Genomic DNA, 27067 nt, shown 5'->3' with positions numbered 1-27067 from the left:
GTTTAGAATGCAATACTATTAACACTTTTTTACCGCTTTTTTCCTAACAAAAGAAATAAAACAAAATCATAGCCATCCCTACTTGGCACCGCCACTGGTGTCCCTGGCAAACAAAAATGAACTCTTACCTTTTCAGGCGTAGCCTTCCTAACTATATGTAACCACCCCCCCCCCCATCTAAAATGTGAAGAAACTACACTATATTGGACTAACGTGTGTGCATCAACCCACAAAATCAAGAGGAAAGGAAGGGTATTTCTAGTAGCGTACGGAAAGTACTTTTTATATTTTATTGTTTTTTATTTTTATTTCAGAATTTTTTTTCTTATTCATATAGATATCAATGTGCGAACAGTCATAGTTAATCAAGCCTGGAAAACTAAAACAGAATGTAGACACCATGGAAAATAGTAAACATAAATAACATGAAAATAAAGCTACCACTTCGTAGTTAGGTTTCCCAGCGACTGCACCCACTGATAAAGTTTGTGCAATATATGATCGTTTGCAGTTCGTTCTGACCTCATCTGCCACTGCCTGCAACATTCCACCTACACGACGGGCTGTGAAAGGCACTCCATAGGTAGTTTGCGAAGCATTGTCAATATCTGGAATGCCCGGAAATAGCATGATGTCTTTCTTGAAAATAGAGCCGTAAGTCAAGTAAATTCTTGTGTCCGTCACGACAGAGGTGATGGAGCGCAGGTCCACGTATCCAGGTGACGGAGTTGGTTCCAGTCTTGGGGTAAAATGTCTCATCTGGAAACAATAACGTGCGTGCAGATATGTGCTCTGCCCTAACTCACAAGAGATAATGCACTTAGCAGCCAAACAGCTTAACCATTACGCTAACGCAACTCATCGGTCAAGCGAATTCTTGGAGGACTATAAAACATGACGCAAAATACCGACAAACACTGTTGGTAGGACTATGAATTACTGACGTTTCGTCGAAGTAAAATAGGAAATAAACAATTATCGCTGTTCTGTATTGCAAAACAGAGGGGGAGGAATGTGGTGTCACCACCAGACACCACACTTGCTAGGTGGTAGCCTTTAAATCGGCCGCGGTCCTTTAGTATACGTCGGACCCGCGTGTCGCCACTATCAGAGATTGCAGACCGAGCGCCGCCACACGACAGGTCTAGAGAGACTTCCTAGCACTCGCCCCAGTTGTACAACCGACTTTGCTAGCGATGGTTCACTGACAAAATACGCTCTCATTTGCCGAGACGATATTTAGCATAGCCTTCAGCTACGTCATTTGCTACGACCTAGCTAGGCGCCATGTTCAGTTACTATTGATATTGTAAATAATGTACAGACAAGAGCTACGTTCAACATTAATGGATTAAAGTTAAGTATTCCACCAGTTACCTCCTTTTTTCTGAAGTCTAAATTCCTTGTCCTGTTCCAGACCTCACGCCAGCCTGCGTGAGCTTAAACGCGTGCCTTTCGGCTTCCTCTAAAATTCGTGGGTTGGCTCTCCTGCCAATCCACAACAGTGAGAATGATACAAACACCTTTCCTTGCTATCGCCTGAATTAGGAGGCTTATTGCTTGTTTGGTTTAATTAATTAATAGAATAGGAAGCAACTGGTATAAAGAATGCTTTTTCCAAACTTTCTATAGAAGAAAGTCTGCTATCAAGATGGCTGGTTCAAATGGCTCTGAGCACTATGGGACTCAACATCTTAGGTCATAAGTCCCCTAGAACTTAGAACTACTTAAACCTAACTAACCTAAGGACATCACACACACCCATGCCCGAGGCAGGATTCGAACCTGCGACCGTAGCAGTCCCGCGGTTCCGGACTGCAGCGCCAGAACCGCTAGACCACCGCGGCCGGCTGCTATCAAGACATTGCTTTTGTTCAATTACTTTATTTATGACTGAACGTTTCTAAAACGGAAGACACTCGTCCGAGCTCTGCACTGCAACCGAGCTCTGGCAACGTCGTTCTCTGTTCATTAACTGACTGTATTTTGTGATGTCAGATGCGTAGAACGAACCTAAACTCGACCGCCGTCGTAAATGACGCGCACTATAGTGACTACTACAGTGCACTACATTCGTAGAAGTACCTCAGTGTACTTCTAGATGTCTCTGTATCGCAGTAGCATCGACGATTCCATGCGAAAGGCGTTGGTGCTTTAAAACAATGTGAATAACATGGCGATTTGAGGCAGAAACCACTGTGGCTCAAAGTGTGATGCACAGACAGGCACGCCTCCACGGAGATGTCTCGGCGCCCAGCAGGCAAAGCACGGAAGCCGGCCCGGGTGCGCGCACTGTGGTGTGGTGTGGAGCTGCCTGGCCTCGCCCTGGCCATGGTTGGAAGGGACTTGGTGGAGCGCTGGGACGCAATGCGATGCCGCAGACCTCTGGACGCCAAGGCGCGCAGCCGAGAAGCCGCTCCAGCCCGGCGCGGCCCGAGGTTTCAATTTGCATGCTGATGGCGGCCGTCTTAGCGCCGCAAATCTCTCTCCAGAGGTGAGAAGCAACACAAAGCGCCTCCCGTCCGCGCTAGATTTCCCTCCCGTTTTTGGAACAAAGCAATGGAGGAGATTGGTAGCCGGCGCTCCAGATGAGCGTACAAAGGCCGTGGACTTAAGTCGGCCACGCAGGAAATTACCGCCTCCCGGAGATACAGATTTGCTTCGGCAGAACCTCTCTGTGCCTCCATCTGCAGAATACCCTCACGTTCTCCGAGCATTAGCAATTTCCTAGCTGCCGTCGTTACTGAATATTCGCTGAATTTACGGCAGCCTTTGTTGAGCTTTATCCGAGTCTCGAGATATCTCTTTCTTCTCCAAAATAACACGTATCTGTCCGCAAAATCTTACCCGTTGCAGTCTCAGGTTTTACTGATTGCTCGTTCTGAAAAATATACGCAGCAAGGTCGATAAAATCTCCCTTTCGTTGTACTCACACCTTTTATGAAACACATTTTTATCTAAACAACCACAAAGCTGCAAAAAATCTTTATTATGCTGCAAGTAGTTCGACAATCTGTGTTACCCCCTTGCAAACTCTTGAGTTTAAAATGATGTATAAGGATCGTTCTGAAAATAACGATTCCTATTTATTTATTTTATTTTTTGGCGACTTGGGATGTCCGCGCCAGATGTCATTCGTGTCGTCCTAATACTTGAACCTTCCTCTTTCATTTTCAGGTGGTTCCGTTTGTAAGTAGGCTGTTTAGGTTTTTATGTTGGTAACACCACGTAGCGCTCTGTACGAAAATCACTGACTGCTGTGTGCAGTCTGTGGCTGGTTGACATTGCTGGAATATTCGCTATTGTAGTGTTGGGCAGTTGGATGTGCACAACGCATAGCGTTGCGCAGTTGGAGGTGAGCGGCTAGCAGTGGTGGATGTGGGGAGAGAGATGGCAGAGTTTTGAGAGCGGACGATCTGGACGTGTGTCCGTCAGACAAAGGAAATTTGTAAGACTGGATGTCATGAACTGATACATATGTGATGACTTTTGAACATTATTAAGGTAAATACATTGTTTGTTCTCTTTCAAAATCTTTCATTTGCTAACTATGCCTATCAGTAGTTAGTGACTTCAGTAGTTAGATTCTTTTATTTAGCTGGCAGTATTGGCGCTCGCTGTATTGCAGTAGTTTGAGTAACGAAGATTTTTGTGAGGTAAGTGATTCATGAAAGGTATAATTTATTGTTAGTATCATTCTTTTCTAGGGATTATTGAAAGTCAGACTGCGTTGCGCTGAAAATATTGTGTGTCAGTTTAGTGATGATCAGAATAAGTAAAGAGAGAAATGCCCGAGTACGTTCAGTTTTGCTCAGCTGTTTGAAAATCAAATAACGTAAAGGTTTTCCAGCACTGTTATTTATAACTTTTTTTGAGGTGGTGTTTCACGTTGTTCTGCGGTAGTTCGCGCCAGCAGAGGAGTGTTCCAAAATGGAGTCTGATACGGGCGCGTGTAGGAAACAGCGATGTCTGATTGCATTCCACACTGCTGAAGTAATTGAAATTCATCGATTATTGGTGAAGCTTTATGTAGACGAGACGATAGAAGTTAGCAATGTGAGGCAATGAGTACGGCATTTTCAAGGTGGTGAAAAGGATGTGCATGAGAAGCCACGGTCCCGTCGAGCCTGCACAGCTGTCAGCTCTCGCAATGAAGAGCGTCTTGATCACCTATTCCGTGCTGATCGGCGAACAACGACCAGAGAATTGTGCGCGAAGCTGAATATTGGCTGTAGTGCCTTGGAAACAATGTTGGAAGATCGCAAAGTCTGTGCGAGATGGGTTCCGCGGATGCTTGCAGAAGAACAAAAAACTCATCGAATGGAAGTATTTCTGGACCTGCTGTACCAATATGAAGTTGAAGGTGACAGTTTTCTGAATAGCATCGTGACCGGAGGTGAGACGCGATGTAACCAGTTCTAGCCTCAATCCTAAAGACACTCCATGGAATGGCGACGTGCCAGTTCTCCGTCAAAGAAGAAATTCAAGACACAACCGTCTGCAGGCAAAATGACGTGTACAGTCTTCTGAGATAGCAACGGTGAGGTTCTTTTGGATGTCATGGAGTCTAGGGAAACTGTCTGTTCAGCACGCCAAAAGCTGAAAACCCGAATTTGAAGGGTAAGACCAGAGAAGAAGACCAACTTTCACCTGCAACATGATAACGAAAGGTCACAAATCAGTTTTGCGACCACATAACTCATTGCAAATTCGGCTCGACTGTCTTACCACGTCCATCGTACGGACCCAATTAAGTGCCTTGAGACTTTCATCTCATTGGGCCAATGAAAGATGGACTAAGTGGCGAACATTTTCAAGATTCGGATGTTGTAAGGAAGTGGTTAGCCTCAGCTGGCTCCGATTTTTACAAGCGCAGCATGCATGCTCTGGTTCATCGTTGACAACATTGTGCAGATTATGTAAAAATGACAGGTAATAGCTGAAATATTGCTCTATTTAGCTGTGCTGTTGCGATTTATGAATCTCCTCTAATTTCCATGAGTCGTTACTTTCGGAACGATCCTCGTATAATAAACATAACGTATACTCCATCTTAATCTGTAAAGTGTATCAAGTGGTGACGTAAATTCTTGAAACCAGTTGGCTGATGATATGTATTTAACAGACTTATGGTGACATCCATACAACTATCAAATATACAGGATGGTCCATTGATAGTGACCGGGCCAAATATCTCATGAAATAAGCATCAAACGAAAAAACTACGAAGAACGAAACTCGTCTAGCTTCAAGGGGAAACCAGATGGCGCTATGGTTGGCCCGCTAGATGGCACTCCCATAGGTCAAACGGATATCAACTGCGTCTTTTTTTTTAATAGGATCCCCCATTTCTATTACATATTCGTCTAGTACGTAAAGAAATATGAATGCTTTAGTTGGACCACTTTTTTCGCTTTGTGATAGATGGCGCTGTAATAGCCACAAACGTATAAGTACGTGGTGTCACGTAACATTCCGCCAGTGCGGACGGTATCTGCTTCGTGATACATTACCCGTGTTAAAATCGACCGTTTACCAATTGCGGAAAAGGTCGATATCGTGTTCCTGTATGGCTATTGTGATCAACGGGCGTGTGCTGCTCGGGATCCTGGACGACATCATCCAAGTGTACCGGACCGTTCGCCGAATAGTTACGTTATATAAGAAAACAGGAAGTGTACTGCCACATGTGAAACGTCTGCCACGGCACATCAGTAGCAGACAAATTGCGCGAGAATCGGGAATCTCAAAAACGTCGGTGTTGAGAATGCTACATCAACATCGACTGCACCCGTACCATTTTTCTATGCACCAGGAATTGCATGGTGACGACGTTGAACTTCGTGTACATTTCTGCCATTGGACACAAGAGAAATTACGGGACGAAGACAGATTTTTTGAACGCGTTCTATTTAGTGACGAAGCGTCATTCACCAACAGCGGTAACGTAAACCGGCATAATATGCACTATTGGGCAACGGAAAATCCGCGATGGCTGCGACAAGTGGAACATCAGCGACCTTGGAGGGTTAATGTATGGTGCGGCATTATGGGAGGAAGGATAATTGGTTCCCATTTTATCGATGGCAATCTAAATGGTGCAATGTATGCTGATTTCCTACATAATGTTCCACCGATATTACAACATGATGTTTCACTGCATGACAGAATGGCGATGTACTTCCAACATGATGGATGTCCGGCACATACCTCCCATGCGGTTGAAGCGGTATGGAATAGCATATTTCATGACAGGTGGATTGGTCGTCGAAGCACCATGCCACGGCCCGCAGGTTCACCGCATCTGACGTCCCCGGGTTTCTTTCTGTGGGGAAAGTTGAAGGATATTTGCTATCGTGATCCACCGACAACGCCTGACAACATGCGTCAGCGCATTGTCAATGCATGTGCGAACATTACGGAAGGCGAACTACTCGCTGTTGAGAGGAATGTGGTTACACGTATTTCCAAATGCATTGAGGTTGACGGACATCATTTTGAGCATTTATTGCATTAATGTGGTATTTACAGGTAATCACGCTGTAACAGCATGCGTCCTCAGAAATGATAAGTTCACAAAGGTACATGTATCACATTGGAACAACCGAAATAAAATGTTCAAACGTACCTACGTTTTGTATTTTTATTTAAAAAACGTACCTGTTACCAACTGTACGTCTAAAATTGTGAGCCGTATGTTTGTGACTATCACAGCGCCATCTATCACAAAGCGAAAAAAGTGGTCCAAGTAAAACATTCATATTTCTTTACGTACTACACGAATATGTAATAAAAAATGGGGGTTCCTATTTAAGAAGACGCAGTTGATATCCGTTTGACCTATGGCAGAGCCGTCTGACGGGCCAACCATAGCGCCATCTGGTTTCCCCATTCAAACTAGACAAGTTTCGTTCTTTGTAGTTTTTTCGTTTGATGCTTTTTTCGTGAGATATTTGGCCCGGTCGCGATCAATGGACCATCCTGTATATACTATACATTTTTGTATATCTATACATTTTTGAATAACAGAACTGAAATCTGTGGTGATAACGACCTTACTCGTTGCTCAAAATCCCTTCTATAAATTAAAAAAAATGTCAGTTAAATGGTAGTTTATGTTAGGCGGCAGAGAGTGCCGCACGCGTCCGCTGGCGATATGATCTTCAGCGCCCCTGCCGCAGGGTTAAAGCGGCGCAGCAGACAAGATCGCCCGACAGCAGACAGCAGCTCGCTAGGCCCTGGGCCCTGTTTGCTGCCGCCGTTTATGACCCCCACCCAACGTCGTTATGTCGGCTAATGACGGGGCTGCTCTATAAAGGCAGACTGGCGGCTTATCACTGCCTGCGCTATCGATTGGCTGCAAATAGCCAGCCGCGCTGCTCCCTCTGCACACCCCTAAGAAGTCGAATCCTTCCCACCCAGCGATCGGAAATAGCGAGAAATCTGGATCGCTAAAAAATGCACTGCGCGGCAAAAGGTGGTAAACTCTACCTGTCATACTCATCGATTACGTGAAACCCACTGATGTAAGCGACTTTGAGAAAGGGTAGATTGTTAGATTGTGACTGCATGACGATTGGGAACTTTTTTTTTTCCCCATCAGTCTACTGATGCGGCCCGCCACGAATTCCTTTCCTGTGCTAACCTCTTCATCTCAGAGTAGCACTTGCAACCTACGTCCTTAATTATTTGCTTGACGTATTTCAAACTCTGTGTTCCTCTACAGTTTTTGCCCTCTACAGCTCCCTCTACTACCATGGAAGTCATTCCCTCATGTCTTAGCAGATGTCCTATCATCCTGTCCCTTCTCCTTCTCAGTGTTTTCCACATATTCCTTTCCTCTCCGATTCTGCATAGAACCTCCTCATTCCTTACCTTATCAGTCCACCTAATTTTCAACTTCTTTTATAGCACCACATCTCAAATGCTTCGATTCTCTTCTGTTCCGGTTTTTCCACAGTCCATGTTTCACTACCATACAATGCTGTGCTCCAGACGCACATCATCAGAAATTTCTTCCTCAAATTAAGGCCGGTATTTGATATTAGTAGACTTTTCTTGGCCAGAAATGCCTTTTCTGCCATAGCGAGTCTGCTTTTGATGTCCTCCTTGCTCCGTCCGTCATTGGTTATTTTACTGCCTAGGTAGCAGAATTCCTTAACTTCATTGACTTCGTGACCATCAATCCTGATGTTAAGTTTCTCGCTGTTCTCATTTCTACTACTTCTCGTTACCTTCGTCTTTCTCCGATTTACTCTCAAACCATACTGTGTACTCATTAGACTGTTCATTCCGTTCAGCAGATCATTTAATTCTTCTTCACTTTCACTCAGGATAGCAATGTCATCAGCGAATCGTATCATTGATATCCTTTCACGTTGTATTTTAATTCCACTCCTGAACCTTTCTTTTATTTCCATCATTGCTTCCTCGATGTACAGATTGAAGAGTAGGGGCGAAAGGCTACAGCCTTGTCTTACACCCTTCTTAATACGAGCATTTCGTTCTTGATCGTCCACTCTTATTATTCCCTCTTGGTTCTTGTACATATTGTATATGACCCGTCTCTCCCTATAGCTTACCCCTACTTTTTTCAGAATCTCGAACAGCTTGCACCATTTACTTTTCCTAAAGCCAAACTGATCGTCACCTAGCGCATTCTCAGTTTTCTTTTCCATTCTTCTGTATATTATTCTTGTAAGCAGCTTCGATGCATGAGCTGTTAAGCTGATTGTGCGATAATTCTCGCACTTGTCAGCTCTTGCCGTCTTCGGAATTGTGTGGATGATGCTTTTCCGAAAGTCAGATGGTATGTCGCCAGACTCATATATTCTACACACCAACGTGAATAGTCGTTTTGTTGCCACTTGCCCCAACGATTTTAGAAATTCTGATGGAATGTTATCCATCCCTTCTGCCTTATTTGACCGTAAGTCCTCCAAAGCTATTTTAAATTCCGATTCTAATACTGGATCCCCTATCTCTTCTAAATCGACTCCTGTTTCTTCTTCTATTACATCAGACAAATCTTCATCCTCATAGAGGCTTTCAATGTATTCTTTCCACCTATCTGCTCTCTCCTCTGCATTTAACAGTGGAATTCCCGTTGCATTCTTAGTGTTACCACCGTTGCTTTTAACGTCACCAAAGGTTGTTTTGACTTTCCTGTATGCTGAGTCTGTCCTTCCGACAATCATATCTTTTTCGATGTCTTCACATTTTTCCTGCCAGCCATTTCGTCTTAGCTTCCCTGCACTTCCTATTTATTTCATTCCTCAGCGACTTGTATTTCTGTATTCCTGATTTTCCCGGAACATGTTTGTACTTCCTCCTTTCATCAATCAACTGAAGTATTTCTTCTGTTACCCATGGTTTCTTCGCAGCAACCTTCTTTGTACCTATGTTTTCCTTCCCAACTTCTGTGATGGCCCTTTTTAGAGATGTCCATTCCTCTTCAACTGTACTGCCTCCTGCGCTATTCCTTATTGCTGTATCTATAGCGTTAGAGAACTTCAAACGTATGTCGTCATGGGGAACTAGCGCCTTGCAAAATGTGCAGCTCGTCGAATGCTCGCGTGCTAGTGTCCTGAGACTTTGTGGAACGTCTTTAAGGGCCGGCGAAATGACGAGTGTCCGACGTCCAAGGTTCGTCACAAACACGGCAATATATTCTTGGTTACAATACCCAGTAACAGACAAACATTCATCTTTCCAGTCAGTGGTATACCGTCTGGTATCTGTTCCCAAACCCAAAAATATTTCAAAGCAGAGTTAGATACAATGAAGTGTATTGCCTCAAACAGAGACGATAATCCTGTGCTTACTAACATCTTCCATAGGAGACAAAAACTGAATATTATATTCTCCAATATGCCCCAACTGCTGCTCATTTGTGATGCATATGTGGATTCCATTCACGTGTTTAAGCCTAGTATTAGGCATATTTATGCGATGGGGAATGCTCAGTAGCAGCCAGGCTACATGTACATTTAACAAGTAAGCGTCAGCAACGAGCATTAGTGATGAAATCATAAGAGGCAATATTGTGCTACGTGAGTAGGGACAAGATCCGACTATTTGGGGGTAGGATCTTACGATCTGAGACAGTGTTCCGAGACAAACTTCCGTCACAATGTCCGCAAACGTGACGTCAGATCCGCCTAGCAGCAGCGATCCGAACGTCCATTGGCTGAAAGTTGGATCCTTATTGGCTGAGGGAGAAAGGTGGGGTGGTCTCTCTTGTCCTTCGGGAAGACAAGGCGAGTCAGTCGCGAGGAGCCGCGCAAAACGCACGGTCGAGTAACCGGGGCGGCTCTAAAAGAACGGTCGCGAGTGCATATTTCAGATGTTACACAAGATATAAAGTGCAGTTGTTAGTTATAAGAACGCCAAGTGTCGTGGGCTGGGTCTATCATTATGTAAAGTCAGAAAACGGGATTAATGTGTGTAAAGGGTCGAATATAATGGCGTAATCCAGAGCCGCCATATTGCAAATGCTGATTCTGTGACGTGTGTGACAAAGCAATTTCTGTATTAAAAGAAGTATAGTACAAACGTTGTTGAGAATTAACGACTGACATCCCTAAACACCCCAGTTCAGCAGGATCACCACCTACATGGAACCTGGCGACTGAGTGCTACTTCTGTGCTACGAGGGAACGAGGGACTTACCGAAGCAGCAAGATACCAGGATAGTGATACCGCCCAGAAAAGTACTTCCTTCTCGCTACAGTGCCAAAGAGGGTGTTGTACCTTCCAACGTCTTCAGGAAGTAGTGCACAATCACGTATATAAGAGAGATATTACAGATTGTAGCAAGAACATCCTACAGCTACAGAATTTCGTACTACACTCCTGGAAATGGAAAAAAGAACACATTGACACCGGTGTGTCAGACCCACCATACTTGCTCCGGACACTGCGAGAGGGCTGTACAAGCAATGATCACACGCACGGCACAGCGGACACACCAGGAACCGCGGTGTTGGCCGTCGAATGGCGATAGCTGCGCAGCATTTGTGCACCGCCGCCGTCAGTGTCAGCCAGTTTGCCGTGGCATACGGAGCTCCATCGCAGTCTTTAACACTGGTAGCATGCCGCGACAGCGTGGACGTGAACCGTATGTGCAGTTGACGGACTTTGAGCGAGGGCGTATAGTGGGCATGCGGGAGGCCGGGTGGACGTACCGCCGAATTGCTCAACACGTGGGGCGTGAGGTCTCCACAGTACATCGATGTTGTCGCCAGTGGTCGGCGGAAGGTGCACGTGCCCGTCGACCTGGGACCGGACCGCAGCGACGCACGGATGCACGCCAAGACCGTAGGATCCTACGCAGTGCCGTAGGGGACCGCACCGCCACTTCCCAGCAAATTAGGGACACTGTTGCTCCTGGGGTATCGGCGAGGACCATTCGCAACCGTCTCCATGAAGCTGGGCTACGGTCCCGCACACCGTTAGGCCGTCTTCCGCTCACGCCCCAACATCGTGCAGCCCGCCTCCAGTGGTGTCGCGACAGGCGTGAATGGAGGGACGAATGGAGACGTGTCGTCTTCAGCGATGAGAGTCGCTTCTGCCTTGGTGCCAATGATGGTCGTATGCGTGTTTGGCGCCGTGCAGGTGAGCGCCACAATCAGGACTGCACACGACCGAGGCACACAGGGCCAACACCCGGCATCATGGTGTGGGGAGCGATCTCCTACACTGGCCGTACACCACTGGTGATTGTCGAGGGGACACTGAATAGTGCACGGTACATCCAAACCGTCATCGAACCCATCGTTCTACCATTCCTAGACCGGCAAGGGAACTTGCTGTTCCAACAGGACAATGCACGTCCGCATGTATCCCGTGCCACCCAACGTGCTCTAGAAGGTGTAAGTCAACTACCCTGGCCAGCAAGATCTCCGGATCTGTCCCCCATTGAGCATGTTTGGGACTGGATGAAGCGTCGTCTCACGCGGTCTGCACGTCCAGCACGAACGCTGGTCCAACTGAGGCGCCAGGTGGAAATGGCATGGCAAGCCGTTCCACAGGACTACATCCAGCATCTCTACGATCGTCTCCATGGGAGAATAGCAGCCTGCATCGCTGCGAAAGGTGGATATACACTGTACTAGTGCCGACATTGTGCATGCTCTGTTGCCTGTGTCTATGTGCCTGTGGTTCTGTCAGTGTGATCATGTGATTTATCTGACCCCCAGGAATGTGTCAATAAAGTTTCCCCTTCCTGGGACAATGAATTCACGGTGTTCTTATTTCAATTTCCAGGAGTGTATATCAAGAACATCACAGCCCGGCATATTTTCATTAGCAATTACAACACAACAGCGGGGTACACAGAATTACCTGTTCTGATTGTGGTAAGTTTTGTAGTCGTCAGTCAGGCAGATACTTAGCAACTGGACTGGCTGAACACGAACACAGCTGGAGGTTGCAGAATTCTGACTGCACACTTGCTGAACATGTACTGAGTGAGGGCCACAACTACTAGCCACAGCCGCATGTCCTTCACTTAGAAAACGAAGGCCAAACTCTCAGTTTGGGAGTCGACAGATATCTAGCCCACAGTCGTGATCTAATCTTAAATGCCCAAACATAGCATAATACTTTTCCTCTTCTGAACTTCCACGCTCAAAACCTCTTCTTTCAGCTCCTCTCCGGTTGTGAATGCGTCCCACCCAGGTGTTTCTTCAATTGAAGGAAGTCACTTGGGGCTATGCCTGGGCTGTATGGCGGGTGTGTGACAGTATGCTATTCAAATTTTTTTGGTGAGGTTGTTTGTAACACGGGCGATGTGCAGACGAGAGTTGTCCTGATGGAAACGCACTCCCTTCTGGAGCACGCCTCTTCTCTTGTTTTGGATACCGCGGCGAAGGTTCTTCTACGTTTCACAGTAGCGGTCGGCATTGACTGTTGTACCCACAGGCAGGAATTCGCACAAAACTTACTCCTTCCTATCCCAAAACGTTCTCGCCTTCACTTTGCTGGCAAGCAGTGTTTGTTTAAACTTCCATGGCTTCGGCAACACTTGGATATTTCCACTGACAGAATTGTTGTTTCATTTCTGGTGTTGTGTAGTGGACCGATGTCTCGTCCCCAGTGGTTGTAAGAATTCCTAGCCATCAGTTGTGTAGGCCAGAAGAAATTCGTGGGCCGCTGACACATGTTTCCGTTTGTGGTATTCCGTAAGCATTCTCGGAACCCACCTTGTACAAACTTTGGAATACGCTGTTATCTCAAATTTTTGTCAGTGCTGGTCCTGCTGACATCAGGAATCATCTCACAGAGCTCACGAACCGACATCCTTCGATCTTCTGCCAGTGCTACTTCCACGTTCGCAATCGTTTCGTCTGAAATCGATGGCTGTTCAGGACGCTATTCGTCATGGCCGTCTGTACGTCCGTCTTTGAATTCTCTGCATCATTTGTCCAAATGTTCTGCGCTCATAAAGCTTTCTTCGATATTCCACACAGTCGGGAGTGAATGTCCAGCGGTGGAGTCTATTTGGACACAAAAAACAAGTGACAGATCGTAATTCGCACCTGCCGCAAGACGTGAGTGCGAGCTCCATCTCTAACGGCTGCCGAGTCAATACTGAGCGTCGCAGACGGCTCTCTGGGGCGGGAAATGGGAGAGGGAGAACCTACCTTCACGCCAGTGTTGGTGGACCCCACGTAACAGCGTTCCTCGCGACTGCAGGTCTTTGAGAAACTTATTTTATGGACAAACCTCGTATTTAGTATTTACGAAGTATTTCCGGGTTCGCTGGTTCACATTAGTAACTATTACTAACAACAAGAATTCCATTCTAGTACAGCGTTTGCTATCAGTATACAAAGAAAACGGTTACACGCATCGCCAGTTAGGATGTACTTAAAGTAATTATCTGACCGTATGCCAACGGCCTTCCAGCATTAGTAACACTGGCTCCTGTTGATGACCGAAGTCAAGCGCTTTCGGGCTTGGCTAACACTTGGATGAGTGACCATCTGGGTCTGCAGAGAGCTGTTGGCGAGCGGGGTACACTCAGCTCTTGTGAGGCCAATTGAGGAACTACTTAGCTGAGAAGTAGTGGCTCTGGTAACAGAAACTGGCAATGGCCAGAAGGGTGATGTGCTGACTACATGCCCCTCCATATCCGCATCCAGCGACGCCTATTGGCTAAGGGCGACACAGCGGTCGGTCGGTACCGTTGGACCTTGCGAGGCTCGTTCGGACGAAGAGTACTATTATTTGGCTGTATAGAAAGTGGCCAACTACAAAACACACACAACAGCTACTTGTTGTGGTCTTCCAAAATGCTTCAAATGGCTCTGAGCACTATGGGACTTAACATCTGAGGTCATCAGATCCCTAGAACTTAGAACTACCTAAACCTAACTAACCTAAGGACATCACACACATCCATGCCCGAGGTAGGATTCGAAAGTGCGACCGTAGCAGTCGTGCGGTTCCGGACTGAAGCGCCTAGAACCGCTCGGCCACAGCGGCCGGCTGTGGTCTTCATTCCAGTGACCGATTTGATGCAGATCTCCATGTTGCTCTGTCCTGTTTAAATCACATCGTGTCCATCACAACTGTGACATCCACCCATTTGAACCTGCTTCCTGCACTCAAGTCTTGGTCTATCGGTACTATTTTTACCTCCCCATAATGTCTTCCATTACCATTGATGCCTCAAGATGTGCTTTGTCAGTTGATCCGTAAGTAGCGTCATAAATTTCTTTCCTCCCCAGTTCGATTCACTTCCTCCTCATTAGTTGTCCTATCTACCCACCAAATCTTTAGTATTCTCCTATAACACTGCATTTCTAAAGCTTCTTGTTTGAACAGTTTCCTGCCGAAATTTCACTTCCAATAAATACCTATACCTCACGCAAAAAAGTGTAACCTAACACTGAAATTGATATTCGCTTTTAAGTAATTTGTCTTCTACAAAAATGTTGCTCTCTCTACTGTCAGTTTGAAATTTATACCCTCTCAAATCGATCATCAAAAACTCACCGACTACTTTTAATGTCTGAGGTATCACCTGATTTCCCCAAAATTGTCGAGTTAATCTTACTACAGTTTATTATCGTTGTTTTAGTTGTGTTGTTGTTCGTCTTATAGCCTCCTTTCAAGAGTCTGTTCGATTCACTGAACAGACTTTCGAATTACCATTCCCGTCTCTGAATAAATTACGTTGCAATCGGAAACTTACAAAGCTTCAATTTCTTCTCTCTGAACTTTAATTCCCTCTCTAACTTTCTCCTTGGTTTCTTTCTCAGTTTAACGCAGAGATTTAATAAAGCTGGGAGTAGACTATCGGCCTTTCACATTTCCTTCTCAAGTACTTCTTCCATTTCCTTTCGTTCGACTTTTACAGCTGAAGTCTGATATTTCTACAAGTTGCAGAGAATGCTTATTCGCTGCATTTTATCCTTTCTACCCTCAGAATTTCGAAGAGTGAATATCATTCAACATTGTTAAAAGCTTTCTCTAAAGCTACAAATCTACGATTTCTCCAGAACGCAAACCGATCTTTCCCGATATCAGCTTCTACAAGTAAATAATTCGTGTTTTTATTTTGTGAGTATGATTTATCAAACTGGTTGCTTTTGTGATATTCATGCATGTCTCATCTGCTTTGTCTTAAAAAAACGATTTATTACATTGATAATGTAGTCTGAGGGTATTTCGCCTTTCACATCTACCTTGCATGCCTGGAGGAATAATGTTGTCATGGCTGGCTCTCCAAAGGATCGCAATTGTTCTGAGAGGATGTCTGAAGAAGCGTCATTTCATGTTACATCATTCAACGCTAGGCAAAATTTTACACGCATCTCAACCTCATCTACTTCTCCTGTCTTCAAGCTCGCTATTCTTTTATAATCCTTCTGTACATTCTCTCCACCTTCCTGCCTTCCCTGCTTTCCTTAGTATATGCTTGCCATCGAAACCAATATTCATACAGGTGCTTCTCTTTTTTCTAACGGTCTCTTTACTTTTCCCAGAGGGGGCATCGATCTTTCCTATAGTTACCTACGCTTCTACAGATTTGCATTCCTCTTCTAGAGATTCATGCTTTTGCTATTTTGCAATTTCTTTCAATCTCATTTTTTAGACGCTGTATTCCCTTTTGCCTGCTTCTTTTTTCGCCTCTTTATTTTTTTCTGCTTTCACTAACCAAATTCAACATTTCTTGCGTTAAAGAAAGATTTCTCATGGGTCTTGCCTTTTTGCCTGTTTGATACTTGCTGCCTTCACTGCTTCATCTCACAAAGCTACCGTTTCGGCTTCAGTTGTATTCCGTTCCCCTGGTCCCCTGTTCTCTTTGAAACTCTCATCAACCTCTGGTCCTTTCTATTTAACCAGAATCATCTACTTCATTTATTACTTTTTTCCAGTATCTTCAGTTTTAAAGTGCAGTTCATATCCAATAAATTATGGTCATGGCTTATCTGCCTCTGAAAATCTTGTGCATTTGGATGTCTGATTTGATAATCTCTGATTCACTATTGTGTAATCTATTTGAGTACATCAGAGATTATCAAACTAGACATAAAAATGCACAAGATTTTCAGAGGCAGATTAATCTATTTGAGAGGCAACGGCCTTGCAGCATTGGATACACCGGTTTCCGTGAGATCACCGAAGATAAGCCCTGTCGGGCATGGTCGGCACTTGGATGGGTGACCATCCAGACCGCCATGCGCTGTTGCCATTTTTCGGGGTGCACTCAGCCTCGTGATGCCAATTGAGGAGCTACTCGACCGAATAGTAGCGGCTTCGGTCAACATAACGACCGGGAGAGCAGTGTGCTGACCCCTCGCCCCTCCTATCTGCGTCCTCCACGGAGGATGACACGGCGGTCGGATGGCCCTGGTAGGCCACTCGTGGCCTGAAGACGGAGTGCTGTAATCTATTTGAGACCTTCCAGTGTTTACAGGTCTCTTCCACGTGTACAGCCATCTTTCCATTACTTCAGATTTATTATCTGAAGGTGTTCCTTTTCTGTCTGTTCCCAACATTTCTCATTCTTTCACACTGCTTCTTCCTCTGTTCCTTAGTGAAGAATTCTATATGCTTGCCTTTCAGTGTCTCTTTAAAACCCTGAAATATGAAATAACGGTTTTGATGGTTTATCTGTTATGGATGATTGCTTCAGAAATATTGAAGGTGTTTTTGAGTGAGTCAGTTGTTATTGTACCTTTTGTTGTTGAAATACTGGAAAACGTTTTTTAATTCATTTGGTTTTCTTTGTTGCTTTCACATGGCCAGAGAAAGTTGCACTTTTTTTGGGAATTGCGCTTGAAAGTTTATAGAGTTTCCTAAGGATTTGTTGTTGTTCCTTGGTATATATTTTCAATTTTCATCTGTTTCCGACTCTAGGAAGTTTCGAAGTTTTTCCTTTTTTTCTGTATGCTCTCTGTTGCTCTTGCTTCGCGTGATGAAATGTATTTATCCCGAGGGTTTATTATGCCGATATAGTTCTTGATTTTAGCTTTTATGAGATGCACTTTTTTGTATATGTTCTTAGACAGTTGACACCCTGGCTCAATCTTATGATCTTACTTCTGTATGTAATTTATTTATTTGAACAATTTTTCGAATATAAATGAATTTTGCAGCTTTGTTGTTCCTGCAAAATGGTGTACCCAGTGATTTCACAGTATCCAAAATGTTGGTCATATAGTTCGCTTTGGAGGTAGGTATTTTTAGATTTCAAATATCGTCAGTATTTCCAGAAAAAGTTATGTGAATGTCTTCGACAAAGTTCATCATGCTATCTGAGAAACCAAGATATCTGATTTTCAATATTTCTTTTCTGGCGATTTATTCAAGTGTTTTGTGATGACTTTTTCACTTCCCAAATGCTATATTACAAGGCACTGTAAAGGGCATAATTAGTCTTCCTGGCTGTATCCTTATTTCGAACTATTACGATGTTTCACTTTAAATGTAGTATTTGTTAGACGGTGTTCGATTGAATATGTCACTTTGTTATCAACGTACCATTAATGAAGTATGGAGACTTGGTCTGTTGATCGAACCATATACGAGGTGTGGCTAGAAAAAAACCGGACTAGTACTGGTGCAACAATAAAACGAATGCAATAAGGCTGAAAGTCGCGTGGCCTGTCACGTGACTCTCGCTCCGCCTACTGCTCGAGTTTCATCTGCCTCCTGCACTCAGTCTGCCCGTGGCGTCTGTTTTAAGTAGTTTTTTGTCTGTGCGTCGGAAAATGTTGAGTGTACAGAAAGAACAGCGTGTTAACATCAAATTTTGTTTCAAACTAGGAAAATCTGCAAGTGAAACGTTTGTAATGTTACAACAAGTGTACGGCGATGATTGTTTATCACGAACACAAGTGTTTGAGTGGTTTAAACGATTTAAAGATGGCCGCGAAGACACCAGTGATGACACTCGCACTGGCAGACCATTGTCAGCAAAAACTGATGCAAACATTGAAAAAATCGGTAAACTTGTTCGACACTTTCCTTGTCAACTCCTGTTAACTCAGACACTGCTCTGATTGTTAAACGGCGATCTTGTCGAACAAGTTTACCGATTTTTTCAATGTTTGCATCAGTTTTTGCTGACAATGGTCTGCCAGTGCGAGTGTCATCACTGGTGTCTTCGCGGCCATCTTTAAATCGTTTAAACCACTCAAACACTTGTGTTCGCGATAAACAATCATCGCCGTACACTTGTTGTAACATTACAAACGTTTCACTTGCAGATTTTCCTAGTTTGAAACAAAATTTGATGTTAACACGCTGTTCCTTCTGTACACTCAACATTTTCCGACGCACAGACAAAACGTCAACTACTTAAAACAGACGCCACGGGCAGACTGAGTGCAGGAGGCAGATGAAACTCGAGCAGTAGGCGGAGCGAGAGTCACGTGACAGGCCACGCGACTTTCAGCCTTATTGCATTCGTTTTATTGTTTCACCAGTACTAGTCCGGTTTTTTTCTAGCCACACCTCGTACATCTGTAAAGTCAGTAGAAATATGACATTTTTACTTTCTCAGCGTATATATGCTTCTATTTCCACAAAATGTATCCAATTTTCTATCACAGGTAAACAGATTACAATTACTCTTCACATAATTTATTGGAAATAATGAAAATCTGTCTATCGCATCCAAAATTTGAATAGAATCCAATTATATGAAAACAGTATCAACAACTAAGGGTCATTTTCTTGAGTGTTATCACACTAACTAGAAATTTAACATTGGCAGGCATTGTAAGCGCTGCAGAGCGTTTTACTACCAGGCAGTACATGTTGTCAAAACCGTGGTGCTGCACACGTTAAGTTTGCCCCATTCCTGGGTAGTGGATGCTGGCTGCATGGTGGCGTTTGGCTTACATCACTAACTCTGACATTCATTGCTTATGCAGTGAACGTTGCAGTGAGTAACATCACGCCTAGCACCAAACTGTTTCCCATTCCCCATAGGAGTGAGGGTCTCCCTAACATCCTTCAAAATTTGTTCTAGGCGTGCCCTCATATGTTAGTGGTGAACTATAACTATTTAATATCACTGGGTGAATTATTTTTATCAACTCTCCTTGCTGTTTCTCAGCACTTTCTCCCTATGCTACAAACTAGTCTCTTGCAAATAATGTCTCTTTGTAAATTAATTCTACCTTCCTCACTAATGCTTATTTTATGACATTTCTCGGAAACTTCAACCTACAAGTTCTGCTGGTTCATAAAGCGTCACCAGTTTCATCTATTATGAATGATCTTCCTGACCCTAAGACCAAATAACAGGCGCGCCCTGAGTCGGTTCCTTCCTGCTACTACACTGGAGACTCACCACGATGTGATTGTCCGGTGAGATGTTTTCCTTTCTTCCTCATGCAAACATCTCAGATTACATACATTTGTGGCTTGTTGTGTACAGAATCTGTGCTACAAATTCCATTTTAGTCACATGCAATGTTTTGCAACAATATCAAAAAAATTTAATCTCGTAGGAATGAGAGTTTTTCAGATGTGTGCTGAAAGTTCTGCAAATTTTACTAGACTTTTTCCTTTTATTTGATATGTCTTTATTATAACTGTATAGCGCAGGCAATGTGTCTGAAGGACGCTGTCCAGTCACGTTAACTTGAGCACCAGTCACCAGTCTGAAAAACCACATTTTGCAGCGCAGACCGCGATAAGACGCGCAGGAAGATAGTCAGTGAGGTTCCAGAAGGTACCGACAGGGGTGTGTAGCCATGCCAACTTAGGTGCCGTGGCCAGCTACGCTTTCTCGGTTGAGGATCCATGGCGCGAAAAGCTCGATCAAGGTGGTCCCACAGATTCACGATTGGGTTTAAATGTGGGGAGTTTGGTGGCTAAGGGAGCATGGTAATCTCATCCCAGCGCTCTCCAAAACACGTACGTACACTGCGAGCTGTGTGACACATTGCATTGTGCTGCTGGTAGATGCCATCGTGCCAACGACTGCATTTAGCGGTGGACATGGTCCCAGGGATACATCCGCACGTTTGCTGATACACTGTGGCTTCCAGAATGACGAGATCACCCAATGAATACCACGAAAACATTGCCCAGACCGTAACATTCTCTCCTGCGTTTGGATCCTTCCGACGATTTTCATCGATGATTTATTACATTTTAATAACTATAACTACACATTGATCTTGTCAAAAGCCGAGAATCGATTCTTCTTAGGGTTTTAGTGTCTGGGGCACTCTGGGATGCTCTCTGGTTGACTCTGGGATGTCTTCTGGGTACCTCTGGGATTCTCTCTGGGTGACTCTGGGATGTCTTCTGGGTACCTCTTGGACGCACTTTGGGTGACTCTCGGATGTCTTCTGTATATCTCTTGTACGCTATATTTCTGATCTGTTTGTTCTATCTCGTGAGATAGATTTTTGCAGAGCCGTACACACCAATGGGCAAATGTATGATGGAGTAGGCCCGCATCTCGTGGTCGTGCGGTAGCGTTCTCGCTTCCCACGCCCGGGTTCCCGGGTTCGATTCCCGGCGGAGTCAGGGATTTTCTCTGCCTCGTGATGGCTGGGTGTTGTGTGATGTCCTTAGGTTAGTTAGGTTTAAGTAGTTCTAAGTTCTAGGGGACTGATGACCATAGATGTTAAGTCCCATAGTGCTCAGAGCCATTTGAACCATTTATGATGGAGTATCTGAAAAGGCCAGCTGTCTCCACTCAGTGTACATCCAGTTCCGGTATGGATGTTTAAATTCTAGGCTTCGTTGCAGATGAACAGGAGTCAGCATGGGTACATGAACCAGGCACCTGCTGAGCAGACCCATGTGCAGGAATGTTCGCTGAATGGGCGATTAGAGAAACTGTTGGTAGCCCCTTCGTTCATCCGGGCCGTCAGAGCCCCTTGGTTCATTTGGGCGGTCAGATCCCCTTGGTTCTTTTTGGCGGTCAGAGCCCCTTGGTTCATTTGGGCGGTCAGAGCCTCTTGGTTCATCTGGGTGGAGCCCCTTGGTTCATCTGGGTGGTTAGAGCCCCTTGGTTCGTCTGGGCAGTCAGAGCCCCTTGGTTCGTCTGGGCAGTCAGAGCCCCTTGGTTTATCTGGGTATTCAGAGCCCCTTGGTTCATCTGGACAGTCAGAGCCCCTCAATTCATCTGGGCAGTCAGAGCCCCTCAATTCATCTGGCAGTCAAAGCCCCTCAGTTCATCTGGACAGTCAGAGCCCCTCGGTTCATCTGGGCAGTCAAATCCCCTCGGTTCATCGGGGTGGTCAGAGCCCCTTGGCTCATCTTGGTGGTCAGAGCCCCTTGGCTCATCTGGGCGGTCAGAGCCCCTTGGCTCATCTGGGCGGTCAGAGCCCCTAGGTTCATCTGGGCAGTCCAAGCCCCTTGGTTCACCTGGGCGGTCAGAGCCCCTTGGTTCATCTGGGCAGTCAGTTGCTCAACAGTTGCAGGTCTGTTCGCCCGTACACACCTCCGCGGCCATCGTTCACCCTTGTCATCTGGAGCCTGTAGTGCACCACAGTTGCCTCAGCACCGTTTGTGTACAGCACCATTTTGCCATGAACGCTATACTTTAACCATGGCGGTACGCGTACAGTTTACAAAATTAGCAGTATCTGCACTGACTCCTTGCTTGACCAGAAAAGCAATAATCATACCGTTACGAACGTCAGCTAAATCGCTCCGTTTTTCCATTACGAAAACGATTGTACCGTTTTCCGCTTTCCCCGAAGAGCTTTAAAAATCCTTCACTGCTAGTGCTGCCACCTGCCAGCTTTTAGCGGTTACTGCACTTTGATGTCGAATATAGGCGGTGGTCACATTTACGTGAAAATTCCGTGTATGTCACTTGTTCTTTTGCTTTATCATTAACGATGATTTTAGTTATGTGAAAAAAAAAAAACATAGTTTTAGAATCTATGGTGAAATTTTTCTACTACTTTATCATTAATTAATTCATTAATCAATGACAGTTTTCAGTAGAAACGTGTGTTTAATTCGAAAAGACAGTTTTAGCTATTGTAGTGAAGTTAGGACCAACGCTTTTGAGCCACAGTTTAGCAGGTCTTCGCAAGGGAGTCGTAATCTTCAAATGTCGTTCCGCGAAGGGCGCAGTTTTGTATTTTTTCTCCTTCAGTAAGTTTGCGTGATAGGAGGAAATCGTTTCGAGAATTCTCGTACGTCTTTGTGTTCTTCTTTCATTTGTTGAGGCTAGTTCTGTCAGTTTTCCACCTAGATTCTCCAGCGATTTTCAGGACGAGTTGCTATATGAAGTAGTTAAGTTATCCGAAGATGACTTGGCAATAAGTCAAAGCCCATAGTGATATCATTTCTATGGCAGACTCAAATACACTGATGGAAAAAATCACAACAACAAACGTTAATTAATTTAGAGTAATGAAGTTTCAGCAGTAATTTGTTTATGTAACATGGTCAAGTGATAACATTGGAAGATCACAGGATAATGCAAGCGCGAGATAAATCATTGCAAATGTGAAATGCTGGTACATTAACAACTGAGTAGCCGAGAGAATGTTGAATGCAAGCATGCAAAAGTATGCGAATTGTGTTGTACTGATAACGGATATCAGTTTGTGGGATGGAGGTACGTGCCTGTTGTACTTGGTCAACCAATACGGTGACAGTTGATGCTGTCCGTGTATGACGCCGAAGTCGTCGTGCCATGATGTCCCATATGTGCTCGATTGGAGACAGATCTGGTGATAGAAGAGGCTAAGGCAACATGTCGACATTCTTGAGAGTATGTTGGGTTACAACAGTGGTATGTGGGCGACCGTTATCCTTTTGGAAAATACCGCTGTAATGCTATTCATGAATAGCAGCACAACAGATCTAATCACCAGAATGTCATACTGCTCTGCAGTCAGGATGCGAGGGATAACCACGACAACGCTCATGCTCCCATACGAAATCACACATCAGACCATAAAAGATTGTAACAACTACAGAGGTATCTCTTTAATCAGCGTCGTGGGTAAAATCTTCTCAGGTATTGTTGAAAGGAAAGTGCGAGTATTAGTTGAGGACCAATTGGATGAAAATCAGTGTGGGTTTAGGTCTCTTAGAGGTTGTCAGGACCAGATCTTTAGCTTACGGCAAATAATGGAAAAGTGTTATGAGTGGAACAGGGAATTGTATCTATGCTTTATAGATCTAGAAAAGGCATATGACCGGGTTCCTAGGAGGAAGTTATTGTCTGTTCTACAAGATTATGGAATAGGAGGCAAACTTTTGCAAGCAATTAAAGGTCTTTACATGGATAGTCAGGCAGCAGTTAGAGTTGACGGTAAATTGAGTTCGCGGCCATCCGGAGGAGGGGTTTCCTTCGAATCGCACAATCTCGTAACCACCGTTGCCAGCAATAATGTACAATGGCTATATTCCTACCAGGTCTTTCAGCAGTATTGCAGAAGGAACATCCAGCTTCGCACTATCACACACTTAGTGAGGTGTTGATAATTGCGTCTTCGTTGCCTCAAAGAGATTGTTGACTAACATCAACTCACCACGTCCAATTTTAAAGGTAACTAACGCATGTATTTAAATCAAACCAGATTTCTATCCTCATAGTGTCGCTACTAGCACCACTCCTGTGTGACATGTCACGAAATTTTGATAGATTTCATCTTTCAGTCGTAGAAACACGCCTGCCAACTTTCGTTTGCGTAATACAACTCCCCGTTGGAGTTGCGATTCCCCTACCCCCCCCCCCCCCCCTTCCGCTATATATAGGATGTTTCAGAAGTGATGGTCAATATTCAGGGATATGACAGAAGTGATCATTTGAAGCAAGAAAGTCGAGTAAACATGGCCTTTAAAACGCATGCCTTAAGAGCTATGAGCAATTCTTGTTCGTCGATTCTGTGAAACAAACGTCTCCTACCGCAGGCTCTTTGCTTTCCATATTTCTGGAACCGTCAGTATGCACCAAAGCAAGAAAAAATGTCCAGTAAACATGTACTCTAAAATGCAAACCTTAAGAGCTATGAGCACTTGTCCATCTTCGCTACTTTGAAAACCAACTCTTCTAATGAACTAACTTTTAAGGCATGCGTTTTGAGCCCACGTTTACTTAACTTTTTTGTTTCGAAAGGTCATTCCTGTCATATCCCTGAATATCGACCATCACTTCTGAGAAACCTTGTTGTTGTTGTGGTCTTCAGTCCTGAGACTGGTTTGATGCAGCACTCCATGCTACTCTATCCTGAGCAAGCTTCTTCATCTCCCAGTACCTACTGCAACCTACATCATTCTGAATCTGCTTAGTGTATTCATCTCTTGGTCTCCCTCTACGATTTTTACCCTCCACGCTGCCCTCCAATGCTAAATTTGTGATCCCTTGATGCCTCAAAACATGTCCTACCAACCGATCCCTTCTTCTAGTCAAGTTGTGCCACAAACTTCTCTTCTCCCCAATCCTATTCAATACCTCCTCATTAGTTACGTGATCTACCCACCTTATCTTCAGCATTCTTCTGTAGCACCACATTTCGAAAGCTTCTATTCTCTTCTTGTCCAAACTATTTATCGACCATGTTTCACTTCCATACATGGCTACACTCCATACAAATACTTTCAGAAACGACTTCCTGACACTTAAATCTATACTCGATGTTAACAAATTTCTCTTCTTCAGAAACGATTTCCTTGCCATTGCCAGTCTACATTTTATATCCTCTCTACTTCGACCATCATCAGTTATTTTACTCCCTAAATAGCAAAACTCCTTTACTACTTTAAGTGTCTCATTTCCTAATCTAATTCCCTCAGCATCACCCGACTTAATTTGACTGCATTCCATTATCCTCGTTTTGCTTTTGTTGATGTTCATCTTATATCCTCCTTTCAAGACACTGTCCATTCCGTACAACTGCTCTTCCAAGTCCTTTGCTGTCTCTGACAGAATCACAATGTCATCGACGAACCTCAAAGTTTTTACTTCTTCTCCATGAATTTTAATACCTACTCCGAATTTTTCTTTTGTATCCTTTACTGCTTGCTCAATATACAGATTGAATAACATCGGGGAGAGGCTACAACCCTGTCTCACTCCTTTCCCAACCACTGCTTCCCTTTCATGCCCTTCGACTCTTATAACTGCCATCTGGTATCTGTACAAATTGTAAATAGCCTTTCGCTCCTTGTATTTTACTCCTGCCACCTTCAGAATTTGAAAGAGAGTATTCCAGTTAACGTTGTCAAAAGCTTTCTCTAAGTCTAGAAATGCTAGAAACGTAGGTTTGCCTTTTCTTGTACATAACAAAAAAACATTGTTTCCACTATTTCCAGTTTTACGGATTCTCTACTTGTTCTCTCGATGGAATTGCCAGCAGATTAAACATCGCGTTGACGGCGGCGTCATGGGAGGCTGGTGCACTGGCTGGTGCTACTGTTGCTGCCGCTGTTGCTGCTGCAGCTCACGCTAGACGGCTGCCTGTTAGCGCTGAGTGGCGTGGCGTCAGTCCGTGTGTGTGATTGCCGCGCCGCGTCGCGTCGCGTCGGCGCCCCTGCCTGCACAGCCTCACCAGCCTAATGGCGGCGGCTCTGCTGCCCTCAGCCCGGGAGCCGCCGCTGCCTCAGCGCCAATCCATCCTCCAGCAGTATGCTACGATTTCTGTTTGACAACACGTGGTCACTACGAGATCCCGAAAATAATCACCTTTCGTATTTGCAAAAAAACATTGTTGTTCTACGTGTACATTATTTTTCAACATATACTGCCGGAAAAATGTTAGCGCACCTGGAAAGACCACGTCGATTTTGATTCGATGACGCCACATGCCACCTGGGGGATAGCAGATGTGCTGATAGTGGTTTCAAGGTCGTCCGCCAACACATAGTGTCTACCCTTTAATAGGGAATTCTCACAGCCGCGAGGCTTAGTGTGATGCAAACGTGCAAAGCAAGAAGATAACCATCCTACGGAGACACATTCGTGCTTCCTACAGCCAACTGAGCGAGTCTGAAATCGGTCACGTTGTGGCCAAACGTGTGGCAGGATGGTATAAGAGGCGTTCAGATAGAAACAATCCGGCGGCGTAATTACAGAAACCAGTACCTGTATGTTACAAGTATTGAAGCTGGCTGTTAAGACAATTGTCGCACTGTGACACAAGGCAGTGAATGGCTGTCTCATAAAATTCCCGGGCTACGATGTTAACCAGCTCCACACTTACAGCTGGACGTCGTCCGAGGTGAATCGTTTGCCCCTCAGAGCCTTTTCAAGGGGACCAAAAATGGTATAATCACAGGGAGAGAGAAACTCCCATTTGAATTTCTGCACGAGTGCCGTGATGTGTTCACCGTATGAGGCTTTGCATTGTCGTGGAGCAGAATAACCCCACGGGTGAGACTGCCGTTTTGATTTGATTGCTTGGCGAAGGGTGGTCAAGGTTTGCAACGCTGGGCATTCACTGTTGTCCCGTGCTGCAAGAACTGAATCAGAAGGGCCATCTTGGTCAAAGAAGAACATCAGCATAGCCTTTCTTGCACTCGTGTGGATGGCCTTGGCTTTTTTTGGTGGTGGTGACCCTAGGTGCTTCCACTGGAGACTTTGTCGTTTTGATTTTGGTTCGAAGTGATGACACCA

Source organism: Schistocerca nitens, chromosome 6 (assembly GCF_023898315.1).
Source record: "Schistocerca nitens isolate TAMUIC-IGC-003100 chromosome 6, iqSchNite1.1, whole genome shotgun sequence".
Lineage (NCBI taxonomy): Eukaryota > Metazoa > Arthropoda > Insecta > Orthoptera > Acrididae > Schistocerca > Schistocerca nitens.
Note: the sequence above shows the minus strand (reverse complement) of the source record.